This window comes from Aquarana catesbeiana, linkage group LG04, assembly GCF_042186555.1.
Source record: "Aquarana catesbeiana isolate 2022-GZ linkage group LG04, ASM4218655v1, whole genome shotgun sequence".
Classification (NCBI taxonomy): Eukaryota; Metazoa; Chordata; class Amphibia; order Anura; family Ranidae; genus Aquarana; species Aquarana catesbeiana.
Window position 1 is genome coordinate 329,827,288 of NC_133327.1, and position 14,932 is coordinate 329,842,219.

A 14,932-nucleotide genomic window follows, 5' to 3' on the forward strand; every position below is an offset into this window, starting at 1 on the left:
AAACAATCAGCTTCTAACTTCAGCTCCTTCAATTAAGCTTTGACAAAGAAACCTGGAAACTGGTTTCTATGCACAGTTGCACCAGATTTTGCACACTCTAGTTTTAGTAAATGAACCCCATTGCTGTTTAGAGGTACCCTTGACGCAGTTAACACAGTAGGAATGCTTCTAAAAAGGCATACACAGTCTTACAGACATCACCTACAAGTTTTCTTTGTGACCACTAACACCTAACAAATGCTTTTGTTGGAGATCTGCCTATGGAAATCTGCTGGAAATTCATGGATTCCTGGTTACATAACCCATCTACTTTTGGGGAAATGAGGAATGTGCAGCCCAAGACAACACCTGTCAGAGCTGGTTCTGAAAGTAGTGACTCAGTTTAGGTATAAGGTAAAAAATTATTTGCATAGCAATGCCGCAAACTACATGGAGGTTTTGCCACTTTTTAAGCAGAGAATATTTTTTAAAAATTGGTTTTCTTCCATAATCTAATAGAAACCAACTGACAGACCTACATAATATGAGTAATACATGGAATGCCTCTATTATCAAAGTGCAAATCTATTACAATTATAAAGTCTTATAGGCATGGATGGTGCTGGCCTACATCTCCAGTGAGATGAAGCAACCTGTCTATACAACTGTGTGGGAAAGTTACAGCCAGTCAGCTTCATTGCATATAAGGAAACTACCCTCCATGCTTAACAATAGAAGCTCTGTCACATCGCAACCTCTCATGGATATTTACAAGCTATCTATGAAAAAAAAGAGACAAGGAAAAAAGCCAAACGAAATCCGTGTGAGTAATACATTTTTCACAGCTTTGTTTATAGTGCTTTAAATTTGTTTGAATTTTTTCATTTTGGGTAATGCTAAATTGTTGACAAATTGGATTAAGGTGCTGTTCACTGTTGTAGATGCCATGGAGTTCCAAGTCTAGATCAAAGAGAAGCGGGGCAGGTCGGTATATTGGGAGGAAGGCTCTGCTTAAAAAGAATTTCATATTTATATTTTAACATCAAACTATCAGAGGAACAAACAACTAGCTTTGTTCTTCAGAACTCTGGGTTTTTAGTTTGTACAGGTGTTACTAAGTTCTAGTAGCGCTTACTCTGAGTAACGACACCTAGGTTTGACACATAAGCGGTTTTCAGTCCTTCCTATTCAAATAACCTACCTTCCCAGAGTGCTATCCTATTGTTGTTCCAGTTTTGGTCTTCAGTTGCAGGCAGAGATGAACAAATCGTCTTTATATAATGTGCAGTTGCACAGGGACCCTCTAGTAGTAAGGGGACCATTTAGTCTAGATATGGATCGAGCAGATTCTGAAATCCATCCGGCATCATGTGGAATATAAATTGCTTATTTATAGGGCAAGGCAGGATCTAGTATCCTAGAAGTGCTGGGCAGCAAGCAGATAATTTAAAATACTTCTCTTATTTCCTCTTGACACCAACTGGACTGGAAGTGAAGGTTTTCTTCAGGATCTTATCATCTGATCTATAACCAGTGAATAAAAGTTTGTTCTTTGAATAGTAGTTGAATGTGGGGCCAAAACATTTTTTGTGTACAGGGGTCCATTGGTGGCTATGCCTACCATTGCATTGAGAAGTCTATGGCTTGCACCTGCTAGGACAGGAAGAACTGCATGGTCCTTAGTGGTAAGCTGTTTCTTGTATTGCTGGACATTCTGTTTCTAGACGTAGAATTAGAAACAAGTCTGTTTCTAATTCTGTGAGCTTTGTGATTGTGCAGCTGAAAAGCTACAGTAAGTATTATTGTTCTGAAACACAAACTCTGTATTTAAAGAATATGAGGCTCTTAAATGCCTTTCCATACTTCTTTTTCCAGGTTTCATGAAGTGCCCACTTTTCAAACTTCATTCTGACTTTGTCTATACTGACCCTGGATTGACTTATTAAAGTATACCAGCAAGAGATGTTCCCTGCAAAGGAAGAGGTACTACCCTTTCCTCTCACGTGGCACGTGTCTTGTACCTCCCCTCCAATCCTGTGCTGCAGCCTCTACTAGTCTCTTCAATATTCCACACTTCTAGATGCCTGTGTCCCCTGCTGTTGCTATTGGTTCCTTTCTCCAACCTCTATTTCACCTGGTTGAAAGAATAAACTATGGGGCAGCTAGGGGCACTCCTGGAAATGTCAAATGCTGAATATACTGGGAAGACTGCAGCACTAAAACCATGGGGAGACACAAGCTGCCAGAGAGGCGAGTATATTAACACTTTTTTTTGTGGGGGTTTTTTGCCTCTTTTTTTTTTTAAGCCTGACAGGGTCGTTTTGAGACGTATCGGGTATGGTTAAAGTATAAGTTCCCCTTTTAAAGAAAAGTAAATAAATGCAGGCAAAAAAAATGTGCATTTATTATTTTTTTTACTTGAAGCATTGTCAGTGTATCTGTCTGCTTGTACCTCATAAAGGCAGGCAGTTACACACTGACAGGAAGAGAGAATGAACTACCAGAGCGTTCAACAGCATCATGGTAGGTAGTTCACTGAAAAATACAAACGGACAATCGCAAAGGCTGGCAGAACTTGTAGTTTTTACATTCACAGAACACTGTGAATGGATGACGTGCTGGGTGGGCAGTGGGACGTGCTTCAGATTGTGGTAGCAAGCGGGGGGAGAAGATCCCCTGCTTGCTGTCAAAACAGGGACTCGAGGGAGGTGGAGGCCGGTGCAATTGTAACATGTTACACCAGGAATATGGGTGTAACTTTTAACATGTTACAAAAGGTGAACTTACAGTATCCTTTAAAACAGTCAGCATCTTTAGTTCGGTATTCAGACAAAACTTTACCAGAGAAGACAGCCAGGCAGGTAACTAGCATGTAATAACCTTATGGTTTTTAAATAATGAACTTTCCATTTCAGGCATTGAATGCTTATGCAGATGCAACTGAGAATTTACAAATATATACAGTATCTCACAAAAGTGAGTACACCCCTCACATTTTTGTAAATATTTTATTATATCTTTTCATGTGACAACACTGAAGAAATGACACTTTGCTACAATGTAAAGTAGTGAGTGCACAGCTTATATAACAGTGTAAATTTGCTGTCCCCTCAAAATAACTCAACACACAGCCATTAATGTCTAAACCGCTGGCAACAAAAGTGAATTCACCCCTAAGGGAAAATGTCCAAATTGGGCCCAATTAGCCATTTTCCCTCCCTGGTGTCATGTGACTGTTTAGTGTTACAAGGTCTCAGGTGTGAATAGGGAGCGAGTGTGTTAAATTTGGTGTTATCGCTCTCACTCTCTCGTACTGGTCTCTGGAAGTTCAACTTGGCACCTCATGGTAAAGGACTCTTAGGATCTGAAAAAAAAGAATTGTTGCTCTACATAAAGATGGCTTAGGCTATAAGAATATTGCCAAGACCCTGCAGCATGGTGGCCAAGACCATACAGCGGTTTAACAGGACATTTTCCACTCAGAACAGGGCTCGCCATGGTCAACTAAAGAAGTTAAGTGCAGGTGCTCAGCATCATATCCAGAGGTTGTCTTTGGGAAATAGATGCAGGAGTACTGCCAGCATTGCTGCAGAGGTTGAAGGGGTGGGGGGTCAGCCTGTCAGTACTCAGACCATACGCTGCACACTGCAGCACATTGGTCTGCATGGCTGTCATCCCAGAAGAAAGCCTCTTCAAAAAATGATGCACAAGAAAGCCTGCAGTTTGCTGAAGACAAGCAGACTAAGGGCATGGATTACTGGAACCATGTCCTGTGGTCTGATGAGACCAAGATAAACTTATTTGGTTCAGATGGTGTCAAGCGTGTGTGGTGGCAACCAGGTAAGGAGTACAAAGACAAGTGTTTCTTGCCTACAGTCAAGCATGGTGGTGGAAGTGTCATGGTCTGGGGCTGCATGAGTGCTGCTGGCACTGGGAGCTACAGTTCATTGAGGGAACCATGAATGCCAACATGTACTGTGACATACTGAAGCAGAGCATGATCCCCTCCCTTCAGAGACTGGGCCGCAGGGCAGTATTCCAACATGATAAAGACCCCAAACACCTCCAAGATTTATTTATTTATTTATTTATTTCAAGTACTTATATAGCGCTGTCAATTTACGCAGCGCTTTACATATACATTGTACATTCATATCAGTCCCTACCCTCAAGGAGCTTACAATCTAAGGTCCCTAACTCACATTCATACATACTAGGGACAATTTAGACAGGATCCAATGAACCTACCAGCATGTCTTTGGAGTCCAAGATGACAACTGCCTTGCTAAAGAAGCTGAAGATAAAGGTGATGGACTGGCCAAGCATTTCTCCAGACCTAAACCCTATTGAGCATCTGTGGGGCATCCTCAAATAGAAGGTGGAGGAGCACAAGGTCTCTAACATCCACCAGCTCCATGATGTCGTCATGGAGGAGTGGAAGAGGACTCCAGTGGCAACCTATGAAGCTCTGGTGAACTCCATGCCCAAAAGGGTTAAGGCAGTGCTGGAAAATAATGGTGGCCACACAAAATATTGACACTTTGGGCCCAATTTGGACATTTTCACTTAGGGGTGTACTCACTTTTGTTGCCAGCAGTTTAGACGTTAATGGCTGTGTGTTGAGTTATTTTGAGGGGACAGCAAATGTACACTCTTATACAAGCTGTACATTCACTACTTTACATTGTAGCAAAGTGTCATTTCTTCAGTGTTGTCACATGAAAAGATATAATAAAATATTTACAAACATGTGAGGGGTGTACTCACTTTTGTGAGATATATATATATATATACAGTAACTTTAACTTATTGTAAAGGTACAATTCAGTCAAAATTTAAAATGATATCTTAAAAAGCAGAGTGCACAGCCTACCTGCTCAGTACTTCATTTTTCAGATCCTGACAGTTCACCAGTACCTCCCAGTTCATATTGTCAACAGCCTAGTGACCTGAGAACTGAAAGCTATTCTCTGTCTCTCATGTGCAAAAAACGCCTAAGGTAAAAAAAAAACCGCCAGTATTGAAATATTTCTCAGAGTCATCATTCATATTCAAACCTGCTATAAATGGAATTACTGACACAGGAACTAAAGAGAATATGAGAGAAAACCTTCCACTGCACTATTAGCATCCAGAAAGCATAAACTTGTTCCATGATGTCTAGATGCACTGAATTATATGAAACTCAGACTTGACTGAATTATATGAAACTCACAGGTGAATTGAAATAAATTATTTCTTTGATCACCGTATATCGTATATCATATCATTTTATAACATCAACAATTGTAATAACATTACAACCAATAGTTATATTTGACAATCCAATATAAGCTTACTTTAAATATCTCCTTTCATGTTGTAAATGCTGCCTGTCTGCTGACCATCACTTTCCACAACTCCTTGGATTTCCTGCATGCTTTGCAGCTTCTCCTTTGCTGTTTACTTTCAATTTTTAAGGACTACATATCCCATGGTACCTGGCTGCCCGCAAGCAGTGATTCCTGTCCTCCTCAAACTCCTCCTCTCAGCATCGCAGTAGTACCGAAGACAGGCTCTGTCAAATCTGTGACTAAAATTACAAGTAAATTATGTAGAGATCTTTACAAAGTAAGTTTACAAACTTCAAGATTGTTCATACTAATAGGAGTAGGCTATAAGTAATTGAAATCAACATGGAAGGGTATTATGTGATTTTTACATTTTGACCATATATGCTTTTACATTCTGGGTTTAGTGTTTGCTGAATAGGATTAGTAGCACATTGGTTGGTTTCATTGTTTTTTGGAATAGCTCTATGCTCTATGCTCAGGATATAACATATTTTGGAAAGATTTTTAAATAGATGTGATACCAGATATGAAATCAATGTGAAGTCATACTAAAGGTCATTTTCTTTCAATGGAAACAAGGTCATTTGCAAGTGAGTGTGTATCATAACAAGAAGGTGAACAGTTTTCTAGTACTTGAAGAATATGATGGATTTAAAAAAAAAAAAAAATTATACAGTACATATTCACCTATACACGATACGAAAATTGAAAGAAAATTTTCGTCCGAACGATCTGCCGTTTTTCGAATCGTTAGTATGGTGCTTTTGACAGCTGATTCCGGTTTTTCATAAAAAAAAAGCTGGATGTGCAGATTATAAAATTGTTGTCGTACGTGAACTCAACATCTGATTTTCGTTTAATCAGTATGGTTTTAATCGTACGCAAAAAATCGTAGAAGCAAGACTACACATACTCAGAAATGAAAGAATACATACAAAACTAGTCAACACATTACGTCACTTCTGAAGTTGTATTCTGTCTTACGAGAATTTTCGTACGGTGAGTAACCTCTTTACTTTTGACATGAGACTAGCATGCAACAAAAAACAGACGAACGGTTGTCCGAAAATCTGATCGTGTGTACAAGGCTTTAGACTGAGGACCGAGCCATCAAAGACAACTGATCACTGGGTTCTCGGTCTTCAGTAAGCAGAGAGCTAGTGACTCTCTGCTCTACTTCTCTAACGATTACTGGAGCGTTGGCTCTGTGGAGGGGGTGAGAGAGGCTTGCTCAGCCACTGAGTGGCTCACCATGAGGCCGAGCGAGCTGCGGCTCAGGAATCTGGGTGGATCCCAAATTTAAAGTCAGAATCTCTCCAGAGCCTGGAGCGGCTCAGTGACATCAGCCAACAGCGGGCTTTAGCAGTCCTGTAATCCATAGGAGAAGAAGAGCCAAAAGAGCTTTGGCCCTTCTTCTCCTTTAGAATTCTGTAAACTATTCTATTCCTCTTGCTATCCTATCAAACATTACCTGTTGTAAAGGCTTTATTGCTCCCTTTCTCATGTCAAAGCTCCCTAGAAATGTCCAGATAGCAGCTCTGAAAACTCTGGAATTCTCTCTTTTCCACTTTGGTTAGAATATTTTTATTCTATTGATTGAAGGCTGCTGATAGAAAAAATATTTACAGTACATGGGAGACACGAGATAAAGGAATCTAAAGTGAAAGTGAAAGTATTTTAAGTGCATTTTTAAGTGGCTGCTTGCTTCAGCTACCAGAATGAGCCATGTTACCATATTGACTCCATTCTGGTTAGTGAAAGCGCTGTCAGTGTCATGTTCTAGCACTTTTTAAAAACCAGTCCGCAGTGACTGCCACTGTGTTTCTTGCATATTCACTAATGGATTGAATTACCTGATTTTACCAGTTCTGACAGAACTGTTAAGAATGTTTGCTATTTACATTTCTTGTGAAAAGGATTGCAGTATTATGACTTGAGGACTAAATTGGTAAAACTGTGAACTTTGCATGGACAGATAAAGTTATTTAGTAGTTATTTACGTTAGCTTGCTTTTGACAAATGTTGCAGTCTGACCGATTATGTAATAGTATTTAGTAGAGCTGCACAATTCTTGGAAAAATGAGAATCACGTTTTTTTTTTGCTTCGAATAAAGATCACGATTCTCGCGGCGTAACATCATCTTTCACATTATAAAAAGAAATTGGGCTAACTTTACTTTTTAGTTTTTTTTTTTTAATTCATTAAAGTGTATTCTTTTCCAAAAAAATTGCATTTGAAAGACAGCAGCGCAAATACAGTGTGACATAAAATATTTTCAATACTAAATTGCACTAAACCTCCGTATAAAGTGAATCTGTGCGATAAAATTGATTGTGCTAAACTTCCATTAAGTGAATCCGTGCAATAAAAAATTGATTAGTTATCACACTATAAATAGTCCATTATATTGGAGATGAGTTTCCAATGTGAGATTGACACACGATCCACCCAATAATTCTGGTGAAAAAAGATGCAACTTCCACCTCTACACAAACTGCCACTTACCGAATGGCAACACTTACCAAATGATCTCCTTTTACGGGAGATCACACACGCTTTTGGCTTAATTCCCAGCCCGGGCCTTTAAGATATAAAGCAATGACCGCGCAATTGTCAGTTAAAGCGACGCAGTGCCGTATTGCAAAAAATGGCCTGGTCAGGAAGGGGGGGAAATTCTTCTGGGGCTGAAGTGGTTAAACTTCCCTCATTTACAGATTGAAGTTCATTCCTTTGATCTAAAGAACAAAACGTTACAATGTTTATAGTTCGCTGAGGAATGTTGTAAAACTTGGCAGACTGCTTTGACAGCTGTCAGCTTGAGCAGAGAACTCTGCATAGAATCGGGAAAATGCTTTGTTAAGATCACGAGGGGGAAAGAATCGCGATCTCGATTCTTAACGATTAATCTTGCAGCTCTAGTATTTAGTAAACTGAAGTGCTCTATATCACAGCACACCATGGATCTTCAGAATAACACCCAAAAATGTATTAAAATGATCATACCACAGCAGTAAACTGTGAAGTTTTGGGGCCATGTAGGACCCCTGACTTGTGCGATGGGAATATTTCACTTGATTCACCTAAAAGGAGTCGTGTTAGCTGGTGGTACAGCTATTTCATTTTTGCCACAGCTGTTTACAGTCCTGAGTGCCTACCTTTCCATGTTTAGGTGGGTGGTCCGGGTGGGCATTCAAGCACACCATGAAGAATTTGGTAAAAAGGAATACATGCGCCTTCATCCATTTCCTATTTTGGCTTACCAGAATCATCTGAATTAGTCACAACAAGATGTTATGTTTTCTAATGAGCTATTACTATTTGTATTGCTCTGAAAAATCACCTTCATGATGTCATCCACCTGCCTCTTTGCCTCAGATGAAGGTATTTATTCATTAATTTATTACAAAGCTCCCTGTGAATGGCTGAGCAGCTCTCAGCCCGACTTGTTTTTGTTCCAGAAGCTGGTTGTGTACAGCACTGTATACTGTATCTAGCTGAGCAACATACAGTTTATATACAGCTCTCACAGCTGCTGTTAGGAAAGGGAATAGTTTTGACCAGCTTGGTCCATACGAACTATATAAAGTTCACTGAAACATGGAGTTCTGCTTTAATATAAACATATACAATTTCAACAGAGAGAATGGTCAAAGCAGGGCAGACCCAGAAACACAAGTGGAAATATCTCACTGATAAATTTCCAGAGATATGCAGCCTTAGGCCGGCCATAGATGATGCATCTTTCTCCCTTGCAACATGGGTTGCAGGAAAGAAAATCACTTGATTCCCCCATAAAACAGGGGAATCCTTCCTGTGGAGCTAATGTGTTCTCACCGTTGGAGGGGGTGAGGCGCGGGGACCCAGTGACAGTGATTATTGTTAGCGGCTAAAGCAGCCGCTAGCAATAATCACATGTAAAATCCAGCAGGCAGGTTGTACCCAAGTTGATCGATCATTCAGCTTGGGTGCATTCAGCCTGCCCATGCATGGTCCGAATCTCAGATGGTTTCTGCTGAACAGCCCAAGTTTTAAACAGTCTATGGCTGGCTTTAGAGCTTATTCACACAAGCCCTCATGTGTATAAGCTAGTGTCTGTTGTTTAGGGGTGGTGCTTTGTAATGTTACAACACAATGCACTGTTTGCCTTTTTTTTAACTTTATTGATTTGTCACAAAATTACATTTCATAAAATTCTATGCACTGAAGAACATTGCAACACACTGCAGAGGGGTCATTTGTACTGCGTAATAATGCAGGATGTCTGCACATTTTGTGCAATGCACTGGAACCCACCTCAACAGAGTGTTGTAGTGTGAACAGAGCACATAGAAAACAATTGTTTTCTACGTGCTCATGTGTTGAGCCTGTGGTAATCTATGCAGATCAACCCAGCTAGATAGAGTGCAGGAACCCTATGAAATATTCGGTAGTTTAACCACCTGCTGGCTGCTCAATGTATATATATACTGCGAGCAGGAGGCAGGTACAAGCACAATCACCTACCTGTACATCAGCTCTTTCTTCTAGGTCCGGCTGCGCGCATGCCCCCTGCCAACCCATGCTGTGATTGGACACAGCATGAGTTTGTATCTGATTTCAGCCAATGATTTTGACCGAAGTCAGCTGATCAGCTGTGTCCAATCACACACAAAGTTCTGTGTGTACAGAGAACAGCGATCTGGCTGTTTCTTCTCCCTGCGAAGCAGGGAGAAAAAACAGCCAGATAGTAAAGTAAAAGCAGCACACATTACTCATTTTTAGGTACACAGTTAACCCCTTAATTGCCCCTAGATGTTAAAACCTTCTCAGCTAGTGTAATTAGTACAGTGTCAATGTACAGTATTATCATTGATCACTGTATTAGTGTCACTAGCAATGCCAGTGTCAGTTAGTGACCCTTCTAGATAGTGTGTGTTAGGGCCAAATTGCCCACCACTCAATCACAGTCCCACTATAAGTCAACGATCACCTCCATTAGAGTATAGCATCTATAGCTGCGTAAATTACAGAATATATACCATAGTGTTATAGACATTATAACTTTCGCACAAAACAATTAATATACACTTATTGGGATTTTTTTTTTTTACCAAAGACATGTAGCAGAATGCATTTTGGCCTAAATCTATGAAGAAATTATGTATGCAGAAAGCATTAATAACAGAAAGTAGAAAATATTGTTTTTTTCCAAAAGTTTTGGTCTTTAAAATAAAAACCCAGTGGTGAAAAAAAACAACAATAGAAAGCTCTATTTGTGTGATACAGATTTCATTTGTGTACAGTGTTGTATGACTGCAATTGCCAGTTAAAGTAGCGCAGTACTGAATAGCAAAAAATTGGCTGATCATGATCGTCACTCCGGCTCTGTGACTAGCCAGAGCTGCGTGACGTCACTCCCGCGCATGCACACAGGATCCACCGGTCACGGCACTCGCTACTGAAGAAACGGTACGGGTGCCCGTTTCTTCAGAGCGCATGCTCCGATGGCATCATCAGCGTAGTATACTGTAAATATCTCCTAAACAGCGCACGTTTAGGAGATATTTACAGTACCTATAGGTAAGCCTTATTCTAGGTTTACCTATTGGTACAAAGTCTAAAGGGAGGTCTACAACCTTTCTGGGACTAGGACTGAAAGATTCTGCAGACACACGGGGATCAGTTTGAAGTCTGACACAGGTACTTCCAGGCACCGCAAGGTCTCTTCAATGTTGTTTCAAAGTCAATGCCAGCCAACATTTTCTGTTTTGTTTTTGATACAGCAACGAAGGGTTAGCTCCTTTTCTGCACTCCATAAATAAAAAAATAAATAGAGAAGGGACAGACAAAGATGCATTTTTGATAAATAAAGTGACACTGTCATAATACAGTAAAGGCCTATTCACACAACATGTTTCTTAATGCAGGCCCACTGCAATGACAAGCTGACATCCGTCGGATATCCAATATGGCATAATGCAAATTGCCTTGTCTATGTGTTGGGACTGCATTGGGCAAGGCTTCCTACCACAGCCCATATGGTATAAATGGTCCCTAATCACTTATCTACTGATATTCGTTTATAAATGACAAAGTGGTGACCACATATACCTGCAGCGCCATTTTTTAAATGGCCCTGCAGAAATCACAAGCAGGTGACCAGTGTGCCCGTTATTGGCAGTGTTTTGAGCTATCATTGGATGACAGTGTGCAGAGTCGATCCGAGAGGCTCTGTACCTTGTGTCATCACAGCAATCACAAATGTAAAGAGAGCCCACTCAGTCCAATGGAGGAAGGAATGAAAGACTTATTAAATACTTATTTCCAGATGAAAGTATCAGTGGGCCATTTTAACCCTCATTTTGAGGCATTTTTCAGGTGCTCCCATTGAATTACATGGGGCCAAAAACGCCCCATTCTGCTTCACAATTAGATCATGTACCTTTCTGTATGTTTCTGAGCTTCAGGTATCGAGCTTGAGATGCTCGAAAAAGTGTGTAAAAGGGCACAATTTAAAAGCATTTTAGTTGTTGAACATTTTGCAGCTTTGAAGCTTCAAGCCACAAAATGCTCAGGTGCGAATCAGGGCTTAAAGTAGTTGTAAACCTCTGAAATGAAAATTGAACAAAGCATATCCTTCTATATTGTGCACCCGCAATGATCCAAAGCACCAAGTGTGATTTCTGTCCACTCTTTTATTCCTCTGCTATCTGCATGAGTCACTTCTGACAGTCTATGCCAACAACAAGCAATCTCGGTTGACAGCTCACCCCTTCTCCTCCAACACACAGAAGGTGATTGACAGCCTCAGCTATGCATGTGTCCTTACGAGACTGTGTAGAAGGGGGTGTGTCAATTCCCTACACTCAAGTCTCAGATTACACTCAGCTCCCTGCTTTATGCTTTGCAGTGTGTGTGAACATCAGGTCCCAACCCCCTGCCTTCTGGGGTTGAGAAATGATGTGTAAAATGTATGCTTTAGGGGGCTGTAGAGGAGAGAGCACTGCAGATAAACAGGTGCAACTTATGTAGGAGAATTTGTTTAGAACCACTTTAAAGGAAAAGTGTGGAAATCCTAAAAATAAAAATCCACTCACCTACCTACTGCGGGATTGTTCTGATGATGCAGCTGTCCCCTGCTGACTCTAAGCATGAGATTTGAGCAATCACATGACCACTGATCGCTCAGTTCTTGGGTCTGCTCTGAGCACAGAGTGGTAACTATCAGTCACCACTCTGTGCTCTGCCCCTCCAGTGCTCACTGGAGCCAGGCAGTGAAAGGGGCAAGAGCAGCTGAGAGCCCGAGTCAGCTGCTGGTCAGGAATCTGGGTGGATCCTGACATTATTGCCGGGATCCTCTCAGAAACTGGAGCAGGTCTGTGATGTCAGCTGGCAGTGGGTCACATTAGTGTAAAAGTAAGTGTGCTCCTGTGACCCACATGAGAAGTATGACCAAACAAGCTTTGACCATATTTTTCTTTTAAGCCTCTTTTACAGTTTTTAGTTATTATTTTCTGTGTTTCACTGGAGAGATTTTCTGTCACTTCCCGTCGTGGAGACTCAACAGGAAATCAAAGGGAGTCTCTCCAAAGTGAACAGAATTCCCATCTTAGAGAGTTGACATACTATATATATTGCAATTGTCCTGATGACAACCAAGGCTCCATTGTCATGAGAGTTTACATGTGCTTCAAATTCCAGTGGCAAGCGGCTGGAAACTGGTGGTAATTAAAGTAAACTAAAGGCAAAACTTTTTTTTGTTTTGGATAGAGTGGAGAGGGATTAGAACACCTGTCACTTTGTATTGCTGTCTGTGCCACCGTTAGGGAGATTAACCCTTTCTATTTGTCCTGTTTACCATTATAATTGAAAGTGAAAGTAAAAAAAAAAATCCCAAATTCTGGGTCGTCCTACAAGCGTTTTTACATGCATTTTCAATGGGTTTTGTGTGCCATTTGTGCTGGTAGTTAGGAGCAGCCCCCCCCCCACCACCATCCTAACAACCAGTGACTCATCCCTGCTGTCAGTGAGGGATTCTCCATTGACAGCAGAAAGTAAACACAAGAGAATAAAACAAAAAGAAAACAAAAACAGCGTGCTGTTTCCCCTCCCGAATTTAAAGGGGACACATGCCAAAAAAACAAACAAAAAAAGTGTGGGTTCCCCCCAAAATCTATACCAAGCCCTTTGGTCTGGTATCGCTTTTAAGGGGAATTCCATACCAAAATGAAAAAACCTGACCCTTATCCGAGCATGCAGCTCCCAGATCCCACCCCCCTGTCCCCATGTGAAGGAGTATGCTCATTCACCCAAAAATGTTTTAAAGTACATAAAAACACAGGGCAGTTTTTGACAAGTCCATTATTAAAAAAAATCCCCCTTGATGTAAATCCATCATCAATCATGAGCGCCAGGCCACTGAACATGACCGCTCTCATTGTCTGACACTCAAAGTGGTGTGGTCACCTGGTGACCTGCCCTATGTCATCCATCGGAGACCCCACCCGATGATGTCATAGGGGCAGAAGTCACCAGGCCACTTTGTTTACTTAGGGGTGCGGGGGGAGGGGGAGTGGTGCTGTAATTCGGTGAGAGTCAAGCAACAGAAGCGGGTGGCTTTTTTTTTTATTGTACAGGTCAGTGGCCGGCGTTCATTGTGATTGAAGATCATAGGTGTGCGCAGCCTATTACCTTAGGGTGTGCACCCCAAAGCTCAAACACATATGCGTATGTGTGTGCGTAGCAGAACCCCCATTATAATTTATGCACCCCCTGAACCAATATATATATATATATATATATATATATATATATATATATATATATATATATATATGTGTCTCTCCTACAGTAATATTTGTAAACCCCCATAATTTCTCCAGCCATCCCTGTACGCCTATTATCATGATGCACATGTATAGAAATGTATGTGGCCCCTCTATAGTGATAAATACGCAAGGCTTTTTTTCAGGGGGAACTTGGTGGAACTTGGTGGAACTCAGTTCCACCACCTCTGGCTCAGACCCTTTGGTGCCTGCTCACCACAATCACTTGTAAACACAGAAGTCTGGTTTCTGTGTTTACAAGTGAAAGCTCTGCACCCCCCGTAAACTCTGCACTCTGTATGTAATGCAATCCAGATATTTAATGCCCCTTTAAGACCGTTCTACTGTTTGTGAAATATGACCATACCCACTATTTGATGTGATTTGGAGGGTGTGTGTGGGGGGAGGGGTCGTGATTGAGTTCCAGCACCTATTGTTTGAGAAAAAAAGCCCTGTAAATACGAATGTATAGGGCCCCTCTATAGTGATATATATATATATATATATATGGACCCTTGTAGTGCTCACCAGCTCAGTGACAGCCCTGTGCAGTGACACCCCAACAACTGCTCTCCATACAAGCAGAGTAATAGGTCCTGTTCCCACCCCTCCTCTGTCTACACAGTCAGAATGACAGTGTCTGGCTCCGCCCCTCCTCTCCTTGTACAGGGTGAATAACAGTCCTGTCCCCACCCCCATGCTCCCATTGGTTGTCCCTCCAGGATCGAGGAGAGAAAAGAGGACAGGCTGGATACAAGGCAGAGAGTGGAAGCTCTTGTGTGTGCCTTGCCTGCTGCTTCCCCCCTAGAGGTCTA

General features: G+C 41.2%; 1 protein-coding gene across 1 annotated transcript in view; it reads right to left on the reverse strand.

Annotated features, from left to right (window-relative positions):
* Window positions 1-4,888, reverse strand: part of CGA (glycoprotein hormones, alpha polypeptide) — a 54,079-nt gene extending 49,191 nt beyond the window's left edge. Inside the window, exon 1 of the mRNA XM_073629122.1 lies at window positions 4,853-4,888. The gene's annotated coding sequence lies outside the window, so the exon portion shown is untranslated. The remainder of the gene's footprint in view (window positions 1-4,852) is intronic.
* Between the last annotated feature and the right edge of the window lie 10,044 nt (window positions 4,889-14,932).